This window comes from Puma concolor, chromosome A3 (genome assembly GCF_028749965.1).
Source record: "Puma concolor isolate L17-30 chromosome A3, mPumCon1.1.hap2, whole genome shotgun sequence".
NCBI classification, from domain to species: Eukaryota; Metazoa; Chordata; class Mammalia; order Carnivora; family Felidae; genus Puma; species Puma concolor.
Genome location: NC_141669.1, coordinates 8,461,871 through 8,482,660, shown reverse-complemented (window position 1 = coordinate 8,482,660; position 20,790 = coordinate 8,461,871). Strand labels below are relative to the sequence as shown.

Here is a 20,790-nt window from a genome sequence, read left to right as displayed (position 1 = left end):
AAAAGTAAGTTGTGGGTTTTTCATTGTTTTTAATTAATTAATCTTTTTAATGTCTCCAAGTAGAGAGAATAATTAATTCTGTATGGTCTACCCTTACTGGAGATCTACAGTATGATGGATAGTTCAAGAACAGTACATTATCTAATAATCCCTTCTTGTTTGTAAGTCTTTCAAGGGCTTGTGTGGAACATTTGAAGATGGACATGTATGGAATTCTGCAAATTAATCAATCTTACGATGATGAACCTGCAATCTGAATCCTAGACTTTCGTGTATCTAGTTTTCTCTTCTTTTTGGCATGGCTTTGGCCTGTTTCCCGCCCCTCCCCCCCCCCCCGCCCCCACTGCTGGTGATAGGCAGTATTATCTCCCAAATTATTGAAAAGGATTACTATAAGGAGAGCTGCTCTTATTCTTTCTTTCAGACTGGTTTGCTGTCAGACTGCAGGGTAGCCAAGCGGCTCATGTAAATTGTGACATCTTCAGTTCTTCTCTTCTAGCTCTGGCTGGATAAAAGGAAATTGGTAATCATGTCTCTTAAAGTAAAAGGAGATGATGGAAATGTCTGTCTTTTTTTATGTTTGGATAGCAGAATTAGGGAGAGGTTGGTGATGATGAGCAAGGAATTACAGTATCTTTAAAGCCCACTAGTGTTTGTTAGTGTAGAAACTGTTCGCTGATCATTCAGTGGAACATGCAACTCTTGAAATCAGAGTTTGAGCCCCACATTGGGTGTAGAGATTATTTAAAAATAAAATTTTAAAACAATATTTCATACCCATTAGAGAACAACTCTTCATTCCCTCCTCCCCCCCAGCCCCTGGCAACCACCCTTCTACTCTCTGTCTCTATGAATTTCACTACTCTAGGTACCTTATATAAGTGGAATTGTGTAGTATTTGTCTTACAGTATTTGTCAAAAGGCTCATTTCACTTAGCATAATGCCCTCAAGGTTCATTCATCCATGTTGTAGCATATGCTAGAATTTCCTTCTTTTTCAAGTCTGGATAATATTTCATTGTATGTATACCAGTTTTGTTTATCCATTTATTTGTAGATGGACACAGGTTCCTCCCACCTTTTGGCTATCGGGAATCATGTTGCTGTGAACACAGGTGCACTGTATTGGAGACAGAATTTCAGGTCTTTTCAGAATATATCCAGAAGTGGAATTGCTGGATCATATGATAATCCTATTTTTAATTTTTGAGGAACTACCAGACTTTTCCATAGTGGCTGCACCATTTCACATTCCCATCAGTAATGCACAGGGATTGGGATCTCTCCACATCCTTGTCAACACTTGTCATTTTAAGGTGTTTTTTTTGTTTGTTTTTGTTTTTTGTTTTTTTGTAGTAGCCATCCTAATAAGTATGAAGTTCTTCTCATTTATATTTATTTTTCTTCTCTTTGTAGGCTTAAATTGTTCTTTCTCAGGCTTTTCCTCAGGAAGCCTAAATTGTTGAATTTAGATCTTTTCTTTTCCTAAATTTGCATTTTTTGGTATAAATTTCTCTTAAATACTGCTTTTGCCACCACCCACACATTTTGAGAAATTGTAATTTTATTTTTATTTAGCGGCACCTTAGTTTTTGAAAGGTATTTTAGTATATAGTATACTAACTTGCTAGTTTTGTTTTACTTTTGGTACTTTAAATATATCCCTCCACCGTCTTATGACTTGTGTTATTCCTTTGTTCATAATTTTTTTTTTCTGAGTTTCTTTTTCTGACTGGTTTTAGTCAGTTTCATTATGATATGCCTTGTTTTCTTCATGTTTCTTGTTTTTGGCTTTGTTTGAGCCTCTATCTGTATAGTTTTAGTTTTTACCAGTTGTAGAGAATTTCTAGCGCTATTCACATGTGTTTTTCTCTTCTTTTTCCCTCTCTGGTGACTTCCAATTGTATGTATATTAGGTTACTTCATGTTGGCCCACAACTTACTGATACCCACTTATTTTGGTCTTTTTTTTTTCCCCTCTGGGTTTCATTATGGATAATTTCTGTTGTCATGTCTTCAAGTTCTGTTGTCTTTTCTTCTGCAGTTTCTAGTCTCCTGGTAACACCATCCAATGTATTTTTTCATCTCACACATAACATTTTTATCTCTCTAGATTTTTTTATTTGGGTCCTTTTTTATGTATCAAATGTCTCTACTTAACATTTTCAGTGTTTTCTAAATCTCTTTATTTATTGTGGTAAATGTATGTAACATGAAGTTTACCATACTTGAGTATACAATTCAGTGACACTAGTATTATGTTCACAATATTGTGTAACCATCACCACAAACGATTTTTTTTAAAGCGGTTTTAGTTGCTGTGTGTGATTGACCACACGAGTAGTTTTGGCTTACAGAATGTGAACAAAAGGGGTTTGTGAGTAGTGTCGAGGCAAAGTCCTTATGGGGAGCTTGTATCCTTTTCTTGTCCTCTCTTTAATGGCTGGTGTCGGTGCTCGGTATCCGTCATCAGGAGGTGGAAGCAGTGTATTCGTGTTGATGGCAACAAAGCTGAGGAGCCGTATTTCTGATGATCATGGGAGCTACTGTATCCACGCTTAACTTTCTTTTCTTTTCTTTTCTTTTTTTTTTTTTTTGTTGAATGGTACAAATGGCCTTTATTGTTTGTAATGGGAAGTGAAAGAGAGGAGGGGATATGACGGCTTCAGCTTCTGGGGCAGTTCCAAAGATTACCTCACTGTCCTTCCAAAGGACCCTTAACTGTTTTAAAGCAGACATAAAGGCACTAAGGGGCATTTTCTGTCACTTGCAGCTGACCCCAGTTCAAACTGATACTTAAAAATTACCATCATTTCTTTTATATTGTCAAAGAGGTAGGTTTTTAGAAATAAGTAGCAAAGGGCAACTTGTTTTTTTAATGGCTTTAAAAAATTGATAGTTACCCTTCATTAGAATTCCTTTTATGTATGTGCTTGTGTTTTACAGACATTTTATTTCTTTCATGTCTTTTTCATCACAGTCCTGCAGTGTTGGATTATTGTCTCTGTTTATTGATGCTATTGAGGTTTAGAGAAAGAAGTTATGTAACTTGGCAGTAGTGATGGAGTTCATATTCCCTTTCAAATCTGACTCCAAATCACACTTTTTTCACTAAGCGGTACCTTTTCTAATGCCTCTCTTTTACTTCTTTATTTCTGAGACACCTCTGGTTGGTAAATTAATCTAGGAGGTACCCTGTGCAAGTGACTAATTGTTTCAGGTCACTTATTTCTTTTGCTTATTAGTGAAGAATGAGAAGTTAAAATAAACCTCCCTGAATCTACAAAGTTGAAAACCATTGTAAACCCTAGACTAGTAGTAATTCAGTCTTAAAGGTTTCTATCACACATGATGGTTAATTCTGAAGGCCTCAACCTAGCCTTTGTTTAAGTCTTTCAACTATGCTAGTGTCTTCATCAGTTAAAGTTTAGTTTTAGGTATGGTTAGCTTTAAATTACTGCACCTATGATCTGAGGAAAACAGGTTGAATCTTCTAGTCTATCCTAAGTTTCTAATTCATTGGGAAATTAAAAAAAATTTTTTTTAAACATTTATTTATTTTTGAGAGAGACAGACCATGAGCAGGAGAGGGTCAGAGAGAGAAGGAGATACAGAACCTAAGGCAGGCTCCAGGTTCTGAGCAAGCTGTCAGCACAGAGCCCGATGTGGGGCTTGAACCCACGAACCGTGAGATCATGACCTGAGCCAAAGTTGGATGCTCAACCAACTGAGCCACCCAGGTGCCCCAGAGAAATTTTGATGCATTTTTGGTTTTCATTCTTACTACAGTATTTTGTTATTATATAATAGTATTCATAGGACAAACACATCACATCCTAGGAGCTAAGAGTGCCAAGAACTACTTGAAATATATGATCATATAAAAAACATTTACTTCTTAAAGAAATTTAATTTTTGTAATCTGTTATGACAAAATATTTTTAAAGCCTGGGTGTTCCAGAACCTGTTTAACCTGTTATCTCTTAAGTGCAATGAAGACTGATTGCATACCTGAAAAAGAAATTCACTGATGGAAGAGACAGATGCCAGAACTATTGAGAATAAGTCCTTGTTTGTGTAACCTTTTAGTTTGTTGGGTCTTTCCTTTTTTTGGAGTACAGGAAATTAAACGCTATGGAAGAATTGGCATTCCCAGCTGGTCACATGTTCACTGTGCTATAGAATTTCTTAATGCTACATTTATAATTTTCCAAATCTGACATGATTTTTCTCTTTAGTAATTGACAAAGTGTAGATTTAAGTTTAACAAAGAAAATAATTTAAAATTGGTAATACTGTATATGTAAATGTATAATTCTGAATGTTCTTCAGCTGTGAAGATCTAACCATTATCTTCTCTTCCACTAACCTCTGTTAACTGGATACATGTAGTATTTTTTTTTCTTTTTTTTCTTTCCCAGTACTTAACCTACTTTTTCAGTTCCTCAAGTTTGAGTGCTACCAGTTGAGAGTAGTCTTACTGAATGGTTCTTTTCTCTCTCTCTCTCTCTTTCTCTTTTGTTAGAGTTGACACACAATGTTACATTAGTTTCAGGTGTAAAACAGAGTGGTTCGACAATCCATTCTATACACTTTGCAGGGCCCACCATGATGAGTGTGGTTACCATCTGTCACCAAACAAAGTTGTTACAGTATTATTGTCTATATTTCCTACGGTGTATTTTTTTTTTTTTTAATCCCTGTGACTTAACTTATTTTATAACTGGAAGTTTGTACCTCTTAATCCCTTTTAAGAGAGCTTTCTTACAATGCGTCTAAACACGCCTCTGGCCAATGTGGTAGCCATTAGCTACAAGTGGCTAAGTTATAAACTATTAAACTAATTCAGTTCCTCAGTTGCAGTAGCCTTATTTCCAGTGTTGGGTAGTCACATGTGGCTGGGGGCTACCATATGGGACAGCACACAGAGAGAACATCTTTTGAGTATCTGAAATGCAGCTAATTGGATTGTGTGTGACCTGAAGAAGGTACCCAATGTGATTTTTATTATTTTAGTTATGTCGTTTAGTAATGTAATTATTAGTCTTAATTTCTAGCAGAGGTCGTTTGGAAAAGTAAGGTCTTTCATATCTCTCAAGCCTTTCTTACCAGTCTACATTTCGATGAAACTTTTCTCACTTTATTTGCAGGAAATTTTCAGTGTCATTATACAGTGTTGCTTAGTTAACAGACAAATAGGATTTGCTCCTTTTAAATGGCTTGCCAGAAAAAATTATGGTTGTTTTTTTAGATGTTTATTATATTCCTGATTATAGGAGTAATATATGGTTATTATGGAAAATTAGAACATGTAAAGAGTAAACAATAAAACCTTATAACCACCCAAAGATAATTACTCCTACCATTTTCAGGTTTTGTTTTTGTTTTTTTTGCTATTTTCCTAATTTTAATTTTGTCTTTAATATGGTAGCATAAGGATTTTCCTATGATACTGTTAATTTTTTTCTTAAACTTTTAAACAAATGTACTACAATACTGAATTAAGTGGTTTCCATCATAATTTGCTTAACCATGCCTGTTGTTGGACATCATGTTCTGTGTAATAGTGCTCTTTGTTTTGTAGCACTGATTACAAGGGTATGTTCTATAACTTGAATATAATCCTTTAAATTTTTTTTTTACACTTTATAATGTGTATTTGGTTTAAGTTTATGTCTTCTACTAGAGTATAAACCACTTGAATTTAAGGACTGTGTCTTGATTACCTTAGATCTTTTTTGCAGTAAGACAGGATATAAATAAAGTTATTTTAGTTACATTTGTATTTCCAATTTATAGCACTGTGCTTGGCATGTAGTCACTCATTTATGTTTGACGAATTGAATTTAGATAAGTGGCTCATCCCTTCTCATAGATTTTTGCCTGTAGCTAAGAATATGTATGAAATTTTAATAAAAGAATAATTCAGTTTTTTGGACACATTCCTTGCCTTTAGGGACTGTAGTCTCATTTGTAATTGTTTTCCTTTTTTCACAGCTCTTTTCATGGGAGAAAGTTTTTGGTTATGCCATTTAAGGAGATGAATAATTTTTCAAGGAATTCATATTTGAGCATATTTGCCTGGCTATATCACTGCCACAATATGGTTTAGCTATTTGAAGAACATCTTTAGTGGCAAACACAAAACAGTGAATCATGGGTGCTGAGATACTGGCCAAATTTAATTATATAGCTTTGTAACTTTTATAAGTTGATTTCAACCGTGTTCTAATAAAAGGAAACATGAAAAGCAAAATTAACGATATGTGTAGTTAATATTTTGTTTTTTAAACTTACTGGATTTGATGATATAAAATGTCGAGGATACGAGTCCTTATTTTATGCATGAATATAGTGTGCTATATTTTGAAAATTATATTAGTGCCAGCAAATGTAGTCCTTAACCATTCATATGATATTTTAAATAGTACTGTTTAGTAAAAAGCCAGTATATGCAAAGTCTGAATCAAATTCCTTTATAGAACATGTAGACAAAACACATAGTCAAAATTGGTATAAAGAGAGCAGCAAATCCAAAGGCATTTGTGGTAACTACTACATTGAATGATGAGGAGAGCATCATTGTTATTCTGAAATGCAAATTATTGACTAGTTTTTTTCAGAATGTATTTTAGTCAACAGTATACCCTTTTCATATTTATACATTAATACATTTAAGTCTACTTCATTCTTCTTAATATCTCTACAGTATTCCGTTAGATGTATTTTTTTTTTTTTTTTTTTTTTTAAAGTAGGCTTCATCCCCAGCACAGAACTGAACTCAGGGCTTGATCTCACAACCGTGAGATCAAGGCCTGAGCTGAGATCAAGAGTTGGACTCTTAACTGACTGAGCCACCCCATCACCCCTCCATTGGCTGTATTAAAAAATTTTTTTTAATGTTTATTTATTTTTGAGAGAGAGAGAGACAGAGCACAAGGGGAGAGGAGCAGAGAGAGAGGGAGACACAAAATCTGAAGCAGGCTCCAGCCTCCAAGCTGTCAGCACAGAGCCCCGTGTGGGGCTCGAACTCACAAATCGCGAGATCATGACCTCCGCTGAAGTCGGGAGCTTAACCAACTGAGCCACCCAGTTGCCCCCCTCCATTGGATGTATTTTAAATTATTTATCCATTACCTGTACTGAAGGAGTTTTGAGTCATTTTAATTACTTCTAGGTATCAAAAGATATTCTTACAAATACATATTTATGTATTTATGCAGGTAGTAGGAAAAAGCTAGAATTTATTTTTGTTATTTCACACATTTCAATTAGTGTTATATAACCTTACAATAAGAACAAAATAAAATTTATTATTATAATGAAAAACTTCCTTTAAAAACTTGGTTAAGTATTTGAGGGAAAAAAATGAGAGTATTTTCTCACTTTGTAATATGCACCAAAATAAACTCCAAATAGTCAAAGGGGATAAAGGCAAAATGAAAAACCATAAACAATGGGGCACGTGGCTGGCCTCATCTCAGGGTCACAAGTTCCAGTCCCACGTTGGGCATAGAGCTTACTTTAAAAATAAGATTTAAATAAAGAGCTGTTATCTTAAAAAAAAAAATAAACAAAATGATTCTGTGTACATGCCCATTTAAACATAATTGATAAGAAAGCATCTATAGAGAAAAAAAGTTTTTATTTGCTGAAAATGAACAAAACTAAAAAGAGTTAAAAGATAACAAACTGAGAAAAAACAAATGACTAAAAAGGCAGAACATGCACTGATATTCTTAATATAAAGAACTTCTAGGGGCACCTGGGTGGCTTGTGGGTTAAGCATCTGACTCTTGATATTGGCTTAGGTCATGATCTCATGGTTCCTGAGGTCAAGCCTCAAGTTGGACTCTGTGCTTACAGCATGGAGCCTGCTTAGGATTCTCTCTCCCTCTCTCTCCCTCCCTCCTTCCCCCCCATCCCTCCTTCCCTCCCTCCCTCCCTCTCTCTATCCCTCCCCTGTGCTCATATGCTCTCGCATGCTCTCTCTCTCTCTCTCTCTCTCCTCTCTCTCAAAATAAGTAAATAAACTTAAAAAAAAGAGCTTATATAAATTCACCTTACAACCTTAAATAGCAATAGAAAAATGTTTTAAAGGATTTAGACAGTTCACTAAAGGCCATAGTTGTGTCTAAGCTGTCTGTTGAATTCTTTTTTTTTTTTTTTAATTGAGTTGTTGTTGACATACAATGCTACCTTAGTTTCAGGTGTACAGCATAGCGATTTGGCCACTTTGCATGGTATACTATGCTCAGCACAAGTCTAGCTACCGTCTGTGATCTTCGAAGGCTCTTAAGGTGCCATTAGCTCTATTCCCTATGCTGTACCTTTGATCCTTGTGACTTAGTCCATACCCAGAAAGCCTATACTTCCCACTCACCTTCACTCCTTTCTACCGAGTTCTTAATTTTCACTCATTTTGTTTTTAAGTTTTAGAGTTTTCAATCATTTGATTATTTGATAAAATATCAGGTTCTCTGCTGAAATTCTCCCATCTTACTTTGAAGACATTAATAGCAATGACTTTGAGGTTTGTGTTAAATTTCTGAATTTCCTGTGGCTCTCATTTTTTAGAAAATTTTCTTCTGGTTTTATGGTATTTTAGTTTTATCTTGTATGACTGCTAATGTTTGCTTGACTGCTGGATATTGTGTGTGGATAAAATGCTTAGATAATTAGGTAATGTTAACTTTCTTTAGGGAGATTTATATTTTCTGTCAGTCAGGTTTGAGAAGGACCACCTTAATCTACTCAATGATTGAACAGATTTGAGGTCGATTTTCAATCTTTTGAGGGTTGGTTTGTTTCTGTTTTTTCTTTATTTCTGGGGTGTAGCCCTTTAGCCTGGACTTTTTCTTTGTGAGTCCCAAATTTTAATTTCTGTTCCCAATCTGATGAGAGTTCTGGAAGCTTTCTTCAGCTTCTCAATTTCTGAGCTGCAGCGTTGTAGTCAACTTTAGGTTTACAAATATTATTTCTATTGGAAATTAGAATTTGTTTTATAAATTTGGATTTCATTCACCTTCAGAGAACCAGTTTGGTTGTAAGATAGATGGGGTCATGTGTGTAACTTAATTAATGATTATCAAACCATGCCCATTAATACATTTATATGTGTGTGTACACATACATACATAGTTGTTCTTTTTTGTGTTTCATTTTTTGAAGTATTGGGTTGAATTCAGATATGTTATTTAAGAATTTCTTGAAGATAATGTTTTCTGTCTTTGGTATGCAAGAAAGGAAGGTCATCTATATTATTTGGTGGCATAGGAGAAAAACAAATTTGTAAAATGAGATGTTAGTGATTTGATCACTCCATGTGTAGAAACCATAAGATCATTTTGCAGATTTTTGGGTTATACTTTTTTCTTAAATACAAACCATTTGGTATGTTTTATAATACTGTAAACTAATTGAGATCATTGTGGTTAGTTTAATTATAGTCTCGGTAGTTTCTCGAGGAAATGTGGTAATAAAATCAGAGACCTCAGTTATATATGTCCCTTGGTTTGCACTATGGACTTCCTTTGAATATGAGTTTACTTCCTTCCCTCCCTCCCGGAGAAAACTTGCTTTCTTTGTGTATTTATCGGTAGTTTTCAATCAAGTCTGATACAATTAATTCTTGTCTCTCAGCGTTTAGAGCGTTTATACTGTATTTTCCACGTGCTGTTGGTAAATATTGTTGTCTTAGCTGGCTGCATTAGTACAGCTTGCTTTCTGATGGAAATCCAGTTTGCTCACTAAGCCCCTCAGAGGGGGGACATTAGGTCATTTGTTTATGCTACAGACATATCTATTGAAATGATACTCCAGAGCTATCAAATTAACACTAGAGGTCTTTTTACCTACTTCAGTATACTCGCTGTGATTGAGAAAGTGAACTTATTTTGTAATTGTATCTTAAGTCCTTTGTGTCCCAAGGACTTTGTGTACATTTGGTCTAATAAATATGTGTCTATACCGTGCCAGGTCCTGGATTAGGCCCTGGGAATGTTACAGTGAACAAAACAAAAAGTCCCTGCCATCAGTTTACATTTTAATGGGCAGTCATATAATAATAGTTTAATTGTATATAAGATAGTGATTTATGATAAGGAAAAAAAAAGTAAAGCAAGGAGAAAGATGTGAATATATATAGTGTTGACAGTTGAGATAGTAAGGCTTCTCTGAAAACTAAAAACCCAGTGGAAGTAGGAGAGTTAGCCATGCAGATACATGGATGTGATCATTTCAGACAGAAATAGCAAATTCAAAGGCTTTGAGTCAAGAACATGCCTTGGTGTGATTTTTTTTTTTTTAATTTTTTTTGGAAACAATTTTCCAATTTAAGAAAAAGTTTTCAAAACTTTTGTATCACCTTGCTGAGATCCCTCATTCAAGTTTTGTTCATTGCCCAAATAATGTTCTTTAGACCAAAAGGATCTAATCCAGGATCATGCATTACAGCCAACCCTCATGTTTCTTTAATCTCCTTCGATTTGGAACGGTTTCCCAGTCTTTCTTGATTTTCATGCTGTTCACAATTTTGAAGGTTATAAACCGCTCATTTTGTAGAATATCCTGCAATTTGGGTGCATCTAATGTTTTCTGATGATTAGACCCAAGATAGGTATTTTTTAGCTGCAATTTCACAGAAATGATGTTGTGTTCTTAATCCTATTTTGTGGTATACAATTTATCCCATTAGGTAATGTTAATAACTTAGATCACTTGATTAAAGGTGATGTCTGCTGGGGCACCTGGGTGGCTCAGTGGGTTAAGCATCTGACTTCAGCTCAGGTCATGATCTCACGGTTTGTGAGTTCAGGCCCCACTTCGGGCTCTGTGCTGACAGCTCAGAGCCTGGAGCCTGCTTCAGATTCTGTGCGTCCCTCTCTCTCTGCTCCTCACCTGCCACAGTCTGTCTGTCTGTCTCTCTCAAAAATAAATAAACATTACAAAAAGTTAAAAAAAAAAAAAAAAGGTGATGTCTACCAAGTTTCTGTTTACTCCCTCCTTCCTTTGTAACTAATAAGTATTTGTGGGGAGATACTTTGGGACTGTGTAAAATCATGTTTCTGTCTGTTCCTGCTTTCACCCATTGGTTTTAGTATCCATTGAAGTTTCTCACCTAAATTAATTTTTACTGTGAGGATTGCCAAATACTGCTATTCTGATTCAATATTTCTTCTACATTTTTTAGTTGGCATTTTACTATAAGAAAAAGAATTCATATACATTTATTTATACCAGAAATTCTTTTTTTATTCAATGGGTTATACTTCATTATTATCATCATTTATTTCAATACTCAGATTGTCCCCCATTTGCCACTGGGAGCCCTTTCAGATTGGCTTGCATGCCCTTTTGATGTGATCCAGTCAATCTTTGTGTACTTTTTTTTAATGTTTAAGTTTTTAAATTTTTTTTTTTTTTTAAGACCGAGACAGAGCATAAGCAGGGGAGGGGCAGAGAGAGGGAGACACAGAATCTGAAGCAGGCTCCAGGCTCTGAGTTGTCAGCACAGAGCCGGACGCGGGACTGAAACTCATGGACTGTGAGATCATGATCTGAGCTGAAGTCACGCTCAACTGACTGAGCCACCCAGGCACCCGAGGGAGAGAGAGCGCGCGCAACAGCTAGTGAGCACAAGTGGGGCAGGGGCAGAGACGGAGGGAGACACAGAAAGGTAAGCAGGCTCCAGACTCTGAGCTGCCAGCACGGAGCCCATCGTCGCAGGGCTTGAAGCCAGGAACTGAGAGATCATGACCTGAGCCGAAGTCGGCTGCTTAACTGACTGAGCCACCCAGCCGCTCCAGTGTACTTATTTATTTAAACAACAACAACAGTAACAACTTTAACTTGAAATCATTATAAATTCACAGGAAGTTACAAAAATAATACAGAATGTTCCTTTTTTTGACCCTTTACCCAATTTCCCCCAATGTTTACATCTTCCATAACTACATTATCAAAATTAGGTTATTTGCATTGATAGGATGCATGTATATAGTTTTATGTCGTTTTGTCACCTGTACATATCCTTTTGCCATAAGATGCTAGAGGCTCATTTTATAATTTTCCTGCTCTAGTCCTAGAATCAGTCCTTTCTCTAAGGATCCTTAATTCCTTTTAGAGGAGAGTACTATTTCAAAACCATGTTCTGGGGCATCTTGGTGGCTTAGTCGGTTAAGTGTCTGACTCTTGATTTCGGTTCAGGTCATGATCTCACTGTGAGATCGAGCTCTGAGTTGGGCTGGGCACTGACAGCGTGGAGCCTGCTTGGGATTCTCTCTCTCCCTCTCTCTCTGCCCTTCCCCTGCTCACACTCACTCGCCTTCTCTCCTCCTCTCTCTCAAAATAAATAAGTAAACTTAAAAAAAAATTTTTTAAAATCTGTATGTCTCTAGCTCTCCTTATCTTCTCTAGCCACTCTGCCCTTTTTAAGGTTTTAAAATCATGACAGAGGTCAAGTCAATGGGAGTGGGGTACGAGGTAGCTCTGGAGCAGCTGGGGCTTTCACAAGAAGGAATGTGTGAGCCACACCAAAGTCTTAAGAGTAGGGAGCTGGCAACATATGGAAGAACTGAGCAAATTAATAACTTTTAATATTGGGAGAAGGAATCAGCTTTTGCTATTGGGAGAAGAGGTACAAATATGGGAAAAGACAAAAGCTAGAGTGAACACATGGTATTGGAATGGAAGTGGGGCTATCAGTCTAAATAAACACATGGTTTTCAATAAAGATATATGCAAATAGAGATGTAGATGTGAGTGCACACACACATACCTGTGCTTCCTTCATCTGTCCGCTGGAAGAGTCTAAGTACAGAAATACTCCAACAGCAGTGAGCTCACCTAGCACCCAGAACGTGGTTTTGTTGGTTTTTTCTTAAGTTTATTTATTTATTTTGAGAGAGGGAGAGGGAGAGAGCATGCACACATGTGCAAGCCAGGTTAAGCAAGAGACTCTTGATTGTTAAAATATCACCTTTACTTAGACAAAATCTGTTAATTTTTTTCCAGAAATATCTGCCAGCATACTATTAATAGGTACTTGTTATCATAGGCAAGGCCACACGTTGGAGTACTTGTTTTTTTTATAGAAGAAAAAGTCATTCATCCAGAAGTTCCGTAACTTTTAAAAGTTCATTGTGACAAGATAGCCAGAAAACTTTTGTATGAAACTTTGTCTCACAAAGTATAAAACTCTTTTATACTTTAATGATCTTATTTTTATAAAATTTGCAGTGCTGTATGAGACTTTGTCTCACAAAGTATAAAATTCTGTTAACAATCTATTATCGTAAATATTAGTGTTGATGAAATGTTGTACTACCTTGCCCTCCTAAGGGTTTTTACTTCTTAGTTGTAAAAACTTGTTCTGTGAATGATGCAGTGAATGAATTTCAATTTGTAATGCTACACATGTAGTTCCACAGGCAGTTTTATATTTCATTTAAAGTATCAGTGGTTAATGGGGCGCTTGGGTGGCTCAGTCGGTTGAGCGACTGACTTGGGCTCAGGTCATGATCCATGGTCTGTCAGTTCGAGCCTCGAGTTAGGCTCTGTGCTGACAGCTCAGAGCCTGGAGCCTGCTTCTAATTCTGTGTCTCCCTCTCTCTGCCCCTCCCCCACTCATGCTCTGTCTCTCTCTGTCTCAGAAATAAATAAACATTAAAAAAAAATAAATAAAAAGTATCAGTGGTTACTATTAACAAAGGTTTTTTTTTAACTATTGTTTTCATTAATTTGCTGTTGAGAATATATTTTCTTTAGTTATATATTTCTTCATTGTAATAGTATCTGACCATTTTATTTATTCATTCATTCATTCATTAAAAGGGTAGTGTTTTATTTATTTTTAACGTCTATTTATTTGTTTGTGAGAGTGAGAGAGCTCATGCGCATGAAGGGGAGGGGCAGAGAGAGAGGGGAAGACAGAGTCTGAAGCCGCCTCTGTGCTGTCAGTGCTGAGCCCAACATGGGGCTCGAACTCACAAACCGTGAGATCATGACCTGAGCCGAAGTCAGATGCTTAACCAGTTGAACCACCCAGGCGCCCCGGTATACAACCATTTTTAAACTGATTAGGCTAGAAAAAGTGAGTACTTTCTTTCAACTGTATAGTAAACCTCTCTTATTGTAGAATTTATTTTGTTACTTATTTCTTCAACATTTCAATTATTTTTTTCTGTTTGTCTTCCAAAGATACCAGCTATCAAGAAAATGCACTTTAGTTTTTTACCATCCTGTTTTTCATATATTTTAGCCATTAAAAAAAAACCTTAGTAAGAAGAACTAGTGTTTCCCAGTGGTGTGTGAGTCGTTAAGAAAAATACCTTCTTTTGATGTTAAAACTAACAAAACAAAAAAACTGAAACATAAAAGAGGCTTCCAAACATTTATCATTAAGTTTAATGGTAAACTTGGTAAAGTTTAATTGGTAAAAAGGAAAATTGGTAAAGTGCTGGAAAGAATTCAGGCAGGAGACATTATGCAAAGAATTATAGAGATTTGTTTCCGTATTCTTGTTGTTCAGGTTTTAAATATCTTTCTAGTTGTGGTGGCTTTGGTTTTGTCCAGTCACAGACATGAAATACAAATTCTGAAAAGCTTTGTGTTCTGGAACAATCATGTGCCATAACTAACAAGGTTTAGGAGAAGAAATGGGATAGGATCAGACTGTGTAAAACCTACACGGCTTGCAACCAGAACGCTAACAAGAGCAGTAACAATTCAAATAAAAATATCAACACTGCATCACAGACATTTGAATTTCTGCAGCCTTAAATCTTGAGGGTTGTGCTGTTTTCTCTGAGATTTAGGCCCACAAAGGCCTTTACTTCCATCACCTTCTTTATCATGTTTTTGTTTTTGTTTTTTTTAACAAACGAAAAATGTCTTCTCATCTTTTTCATCTGAACTTGGAACCTCCCTTGATAGCTTAAGAACATGAACAGTCTAGGGGTCTTTGAAGCTACTGTTTATATTTTAAGAAAGCATTTTGGCATGAATTTTGGCTTTTTTCATAATGTCTTATATTTCGAAGACTTTCTTTTTAATTTGAGAAAGCTTGCCTGTCATTTAAAAACATTAACAAGCTGGAAAAAATCATGTATTTTACTTAATATTCTAATCATTCCCTTCTGTCTATTTGCATAAGAGGTAATTGTTTTAGAAGTTCAGATTATAGCAGAACTATTATATGTTATTAATGGTTATGAATGCAATTTAGTAGGCTTCAGGTAACTTTTAATTTTAGGGGGGTGATAGGATTAGCTTGCCATTGTTTTTAGCTTTATAATTTGGGCCATAAGAGCTTATAGAAGGAGCAGATAAGGGATTAACACTGCCATTTTCTATTCGTACAATTTGCATTTTAGTATTATCTTAAATCTGTGAATATATATATTACATTCATTTTCAGGTAGTTTTGTTGAAGTATAGTCGATAATAAATTGTACATATTTAAGTTTTACAGTCTGGTAAGCTTTGGCATATGTTTACACCCCAAAATGGATTGTCTTAAATCTCCTTGGAAATCTTTCTACTGGGGAATTTAAAAGAATTTGGTAGGTCATATTTACCTATAATAAGGTAAGATGCATATAAACTGTAGTATTTCACACTTCGGTGAAAGCTAACAAGAGTGCGATGTTACTGAAAACTCCTATATTGAACTTAAAATGTTTTAAGGTTAAATATGCAAAATTGTAATATCGTCTTCCTGCACCTTAGTGGATCATCTTATATATTCCAATTGAGTACATACAGCTAACTTAGGAGATTTCTGAGGTCTGTTGGCGTCTTGTGGATACTTGGAAATACGGTACTAGGTCCTGGTATAGATAGTAGATAGAATTATCAGCCATAGAAGTGGATCATTAAAATTAACTCCATGTGTGTGTTTGTATTATTACCTTTTCCTTTTGAGTGTAGGAGAAATTATGGTGATTTGAGTTCAAGTTAAGGATGATTTAGGTTCAGTGTTTTTAGGTATTTTTTTTTTTTAAACCAGGGTTACTAATGTGTATCTGAATTGACAAGAAATTCTTATTTGTATTTGGGGTGTTGTTATTGCCAGAAATTGAGCAATATGTAGAGGAGTGATGAATGAAATGATAGTTGATAATCAGCCTTTGTAAACTCTAGATTTGCCTGTATGGTTTTCAGATTGTTTTAGCAATGCGACCTTTTGTCTGCCAAGTAATAATGTATGTACTACCAAAATGTAAAACAGACCAAAAAATAGTATATTAGATTCCCTTACGACTTGCTCGTCTTCTCTTTTATTTATGGGGGAGTGAGTGTAGATACAGTAGATGAGAGAGAGAGAGAGAGAGAGAGAGAAGGAGGGAGGAAGGGAGAGGGAGATGGGACAGATACTTAATTTAAAAGGTTAAAATTTGGGGCGCCTGGGTGGCGCAGTCGGTTAAGCGTCCGACTTCAGCCAGGTCACGATCTCGCGGTCCGTGAGTTCGAGCCCCGCGTCAGGCTCTGGGCTGATGGCTCAGAGCCTGGAGCCTGTTTCCGATCCTGTGTCTCCCTCTCTCTCTGCCCCTCCCCCGTTCATGCTCTGTCTCTCTCTGTCCCAAAAATAAATAAACGTTGAAAAAAAAAAAAAATTTTTAAAAGGTTAAAATTTTTTTTCTAGTTGTTGAAGTGTTACTTAAAAAGTCCCCTCAGATGTGGAGAAGAAACATTGCTTCCTAGGTGAGGATGAAATATACCTTGCTTCTGTAGTTTCTGTTGAGAAAAATTAAAAAAAAAAAATTTTTTTAACATTTATTCATTTTTGAGAGACAGAGACAGAGTGCGAGTGGGGGAGGGGCAGAGAGAGAGGGAGACCCAGAATCCGAAGCAGGCTCCAGGCTCTGAGCTGTCTGCACAGAGCCTGACTCGGGGCTCGAACTCAGGAACCGTGAGGTCATGACCTGAGCCGAAGTCGGACGCTCAACCGACTGAGCCACTCAGGCGCCCCTGTTGAGAAGAATATTTTACTTTTTCAGTAAAAGTATGGGGCCACTGAGTCTGCAGAGTTACATACATAATTAGAAGGAAAAGGGTGTATACTTTACAAACACTTTTTATTTTGCTCTTTTCTAGTAGTAGTTGTATGGGGAGTAGAAATAGCTGCTTCTGGTTAGAACTTCTGCTTCTGTTATGTAGCCAAATGGCTCTGTCCAAAAGCTTTTCTCCATTATCTGCATTCCTTTTCACAGTGGGGGTTTTTATGAGAATTAAATGAGAAAAAGTGACTTCCCTCGGCACAGAGTTGGTGCTCAATGTACATTGATGTCTAATGTGATTTGTGGGTATATATTTTTGCCCTCTGATTTTCATGAGAGCTTGGTTTGTAAACTTGGTTATGCCTTCAGAAGTTTATTATTTAGATGTGATTAATATTTGACTGGAAAACTGAGGATATTATATGTGTCAGAATAATGATGTGATTGGAATATTTCCAATGATTGCTTTTATGTGGGATATAAAATGAAAGGTTTAGGGGTGCCTGGGTGACTCAGGTGGTTAAGCGTCTGACTTTGGCTCAGGCCATGATCTCATGGTTCATGAGTTCGAGCCCTCGTCAGGCTCTGTGCTGACAGCTCAGAGCTTGGAGCCTGCTTCAGATTCTGTGCCTCCCTCTCTCTCTGGCCCTCACCCGCTAGGACTCTGTCCCTCTCTCTCTCTCTCTCAAAAATAAATAAACATTAAAAAAAATAATAAAATAAATGAGAGATTTAAATGTCTATAGTTTAAAAAAATACTACTAGGAGCTAGTGACATACCAAATTCTAATAATAGGCAAGGATAAGTGTTGTGTTTGAAATTCCTTTCATTCCATCTCATTCACCCAGCAGTTCAGTTGTCCACTTCTCATCTGAGTTTAAGAGTTATAAGAAACGTATTTTTCTTCACCTGGGAAATGTGATACAGAGTATAAGGTTATATGACTTCACGTTACCCCTTCCCTGCCAGCATTTCAAACACAAGAATTTAAAAGTGGAGGATGTCTTTGTAATAGAAAACCTTGGTTGAAATTTAGCAAACTTGAAGAGGAATTACTTACTCATTTTTATCTTATGATGTAATAATTAGCACCTGAGTCAGGATGAGGGGGTTCTGGAGTATAAAGTTCACCGGCCCCACACCCCTCATTCATGTTTTTCATGAAGTTTATACTACTTTTCTGTACAAGTTTTAAACAGAATTTTAAGGAAATCACATTTGTTTTTAATTACCTAATATGTATTTGAACATTAATTAGTAAGAAATGGGGTATATCAAATATGTTTCATTTGGGAACGTTTAAAATTTTGTTCTCAGGGGTGCCTGGGTGGCTCAGTCAGTTAAGCGTCTGACTTCGGCTCAGGTCAAGATCTCGTAATTCATGGGTTTGAGCCCTGCGTGGAGCTCTGTGCTGACAGCTCAGAGCCTGGAGCCTGCTTCGGATTTTGTGTCTCCCTCTCTCTCCGCCCCATCCCTGCTCACGTTCTGTCTCTCAAAAATGAACAAACATTAAAAAAAATTTAAAATTTTTTTCTCAAAGGAGCTCGGTGTCCTTCACATGCCCAACCTAGTTAAATGTGATAATAACCACAAAAATGTAAAATACTTAGGAGGAGGCTGGACAAGAAATATATAGAATATATGTAAATAATACTTTATTGTAGGAAATAGAGAATTTAAGTTGATGGAGCAACCCACCTTGCTTTTTGGATGGAAAGTCCAGTCTTCCCAAATTAATCTGTTAACCACTTATAAAAATTCCTGTTCAAGCTTTGGGTAGAAGCAACATTTATTTGAATTCCAGAGAGCTCTCAGGGAGAAAAAGAACATATGATTTGTAGGAGGCAGAACAGTGAAAAGTTTTAGAATTTAAAATAGGACATGTTTCAGTAGAAATAAGGAAAGCTAGAGGTAATAAATGAGTAACTTTTTTGAAATCTAAATTTGTTAAAGTGTGTTCTTTAGTACTTTATATCTTGAACAGTTAGTGAACACTTAGATTTTATACTATATTATCAGTTACAAAATGTACCTCAAAAAAATGTTAGAATTTAGGGGAAGAAAAGAACAAAACCACATAACTCCATGATCATATCACATTTCTATATTTACTTTGTTGCATTTCCATTCAAAGTTTTTCATATGCGTACTCCCTTAAGTAGAATGATCATACATACATTCAGTATATTCTGTGCTTTCTTTTAGCATTAATATTTTATATTAGTTTTTACATAATCTTTATAACCATCATTTTTTTTTTTCAACATTTATTTATTTTTGGGACAGAGAGAGACAGAGCATGAACGGGGGAGGGGCAGAGAGAGAGGGAGACACAGAATCGGAAACAGGCTCCAGGCTCTGAGCCATCAGCCCAGAGCCTGACGCAGGGCTCGAACTCACCGCGAGATCGTGACCTGGCTGAAGTCGGACGCTCAACCGACTGCGCCACCCAGGCGCCCCTATAACCATCATTTTTAATGGTTGCTTAATATAGCTCTAACAAGCCTTAATAAAATCTTAGTATTTCTTTACCAAATTTTTAGGTTGCTTTGAATTTCTTGCTATCAAAATGTTGCTCCTAACACTTATGTGTTGTAGGTCATCATTCCTAGATTTTAATTGGCCGAAATAAAATTTCAAGCTGTATTAAGTTGAAGATTGAAAACTACTTGGGAATAAAAAGAGTTTGTTAAGTGGATTACAATGTAAGTACATTCATAACAAAAAATAGGTATAGCGACTAGTCATTTTCAGATTTAACCTTTGTTTCCCTTGGCTTTATAAACAATACATGATTAGTTGTCAGATTAGCCCTGTGATTTAGATGTTGTATTATACTGATGTTGAAAATGAAATTTAAAGAAGTAAAATAGTTTTCTTTATGGAACACATTAAGTTAGTAATGTAACTTTTTTTTTAATGTTTTTTAAATTTATTTTTGAGAGGCAGAGAGAGACAGAGCATGAGTGGGGGAGGGGCGGAGAGAGAGGGAGACACGAATCTGAAGCAGTCTCTAGGCTCTGAGCTGTCAGCACAGAGCCCAACGCAGGGCTCAAACTCATGAACCATGAGATCATGACCCTGAGCCGAAGCTGGATGCTTAACCAACTGAGCCACCCAGGCGCCCCAGTAATGGAACTGTTTTTGGTTCCATCTGTTAGTATCAAAGATGTGCTGATAGGCTTAGATGAAAAAGCCAAATATAAAGCACTTTATGCCCCTACATCTCTTGAATGTAATCTCTAAATGCAAAATATCTATTTGGGTGGTATTGAAAATTCTGGAAATAAAAATAACTAACATTTATTGAGTGATTGATGGATCAAATGGATAAGGTCTGTTTGGAGATGAAGCTTAAATTTTAATTTCACAACTTGTGGAAATGATCTATATTTAGGTTCTTGGTGGGTGGAAATCATATGGGCAGACTTCTAGTTATAAAATGAAGGAGATGGTTCTGTTTGTATAATTAACTAAACAATTGACTGGAAACAGAGATTTGGAGGATTGTTCTTAGTCTTTGAGTGAAAGTGTGACTCAAGTTGTTTTACCTTCTAGTAAAGAAGGCACTAGTAAACAAAACTTTACCTTCAAAATTTGAAAACTGCTGGCATAGCTCTATTGTTAGAGTGGCTTGACTCTCTCGCTTTCTCTGTGCATACATCCACAAAGATATAATAAACATTGCTTTGTGTTATTGGCCATTACCATCTCCAACATTCCTATTCTTTAAAATTTTTTTTTTCCAACGTTTATTTATTTTTGGGACAGAGAGAGACAGAGCATGAA

General features: G+C 36.1%; 1 protein-coding gene and 1 long non-coding RNA gene across 7 annotated transcripts in view; both read left to right on the top strand.

Annotated features, from left to right (window-relative positions):
- Nucleotides 1-20,790, top strand: part of ROCK2 (Rho associated coiled-coil containing protein kinase 2) — a 141,314-nt gene that overhangs the window by 27,487 nt on the left and 93,037 nt on the right. The window contains exon 1 of one of the 6 annotated variants that reach the window (XM_086700031.1): nt 19,580-19,706. The exons of the other annotated variants lie outside the window; for them this stretch is intronic. The gene's annotated coding sequence lies outside the window, so the exon portion shown is untranslated. Of the gene's footprint in view, nt 1-19,579; nt 19,707-20,790 lie in introns of those variants that run through there. 6 annotated transcript variants of the gene reach the window in all.
- On the top strand, nt 16,268-17,683 carry LOC147582231 (uncharacterized). Its single transcript, XR_015248872.1, has 2 exons — nt 16,268-16,389; nt 16,627-17,683. It is a non-coding gene; the product is annotated as an uncharacterized LOC147582231 (long non-coding RNA).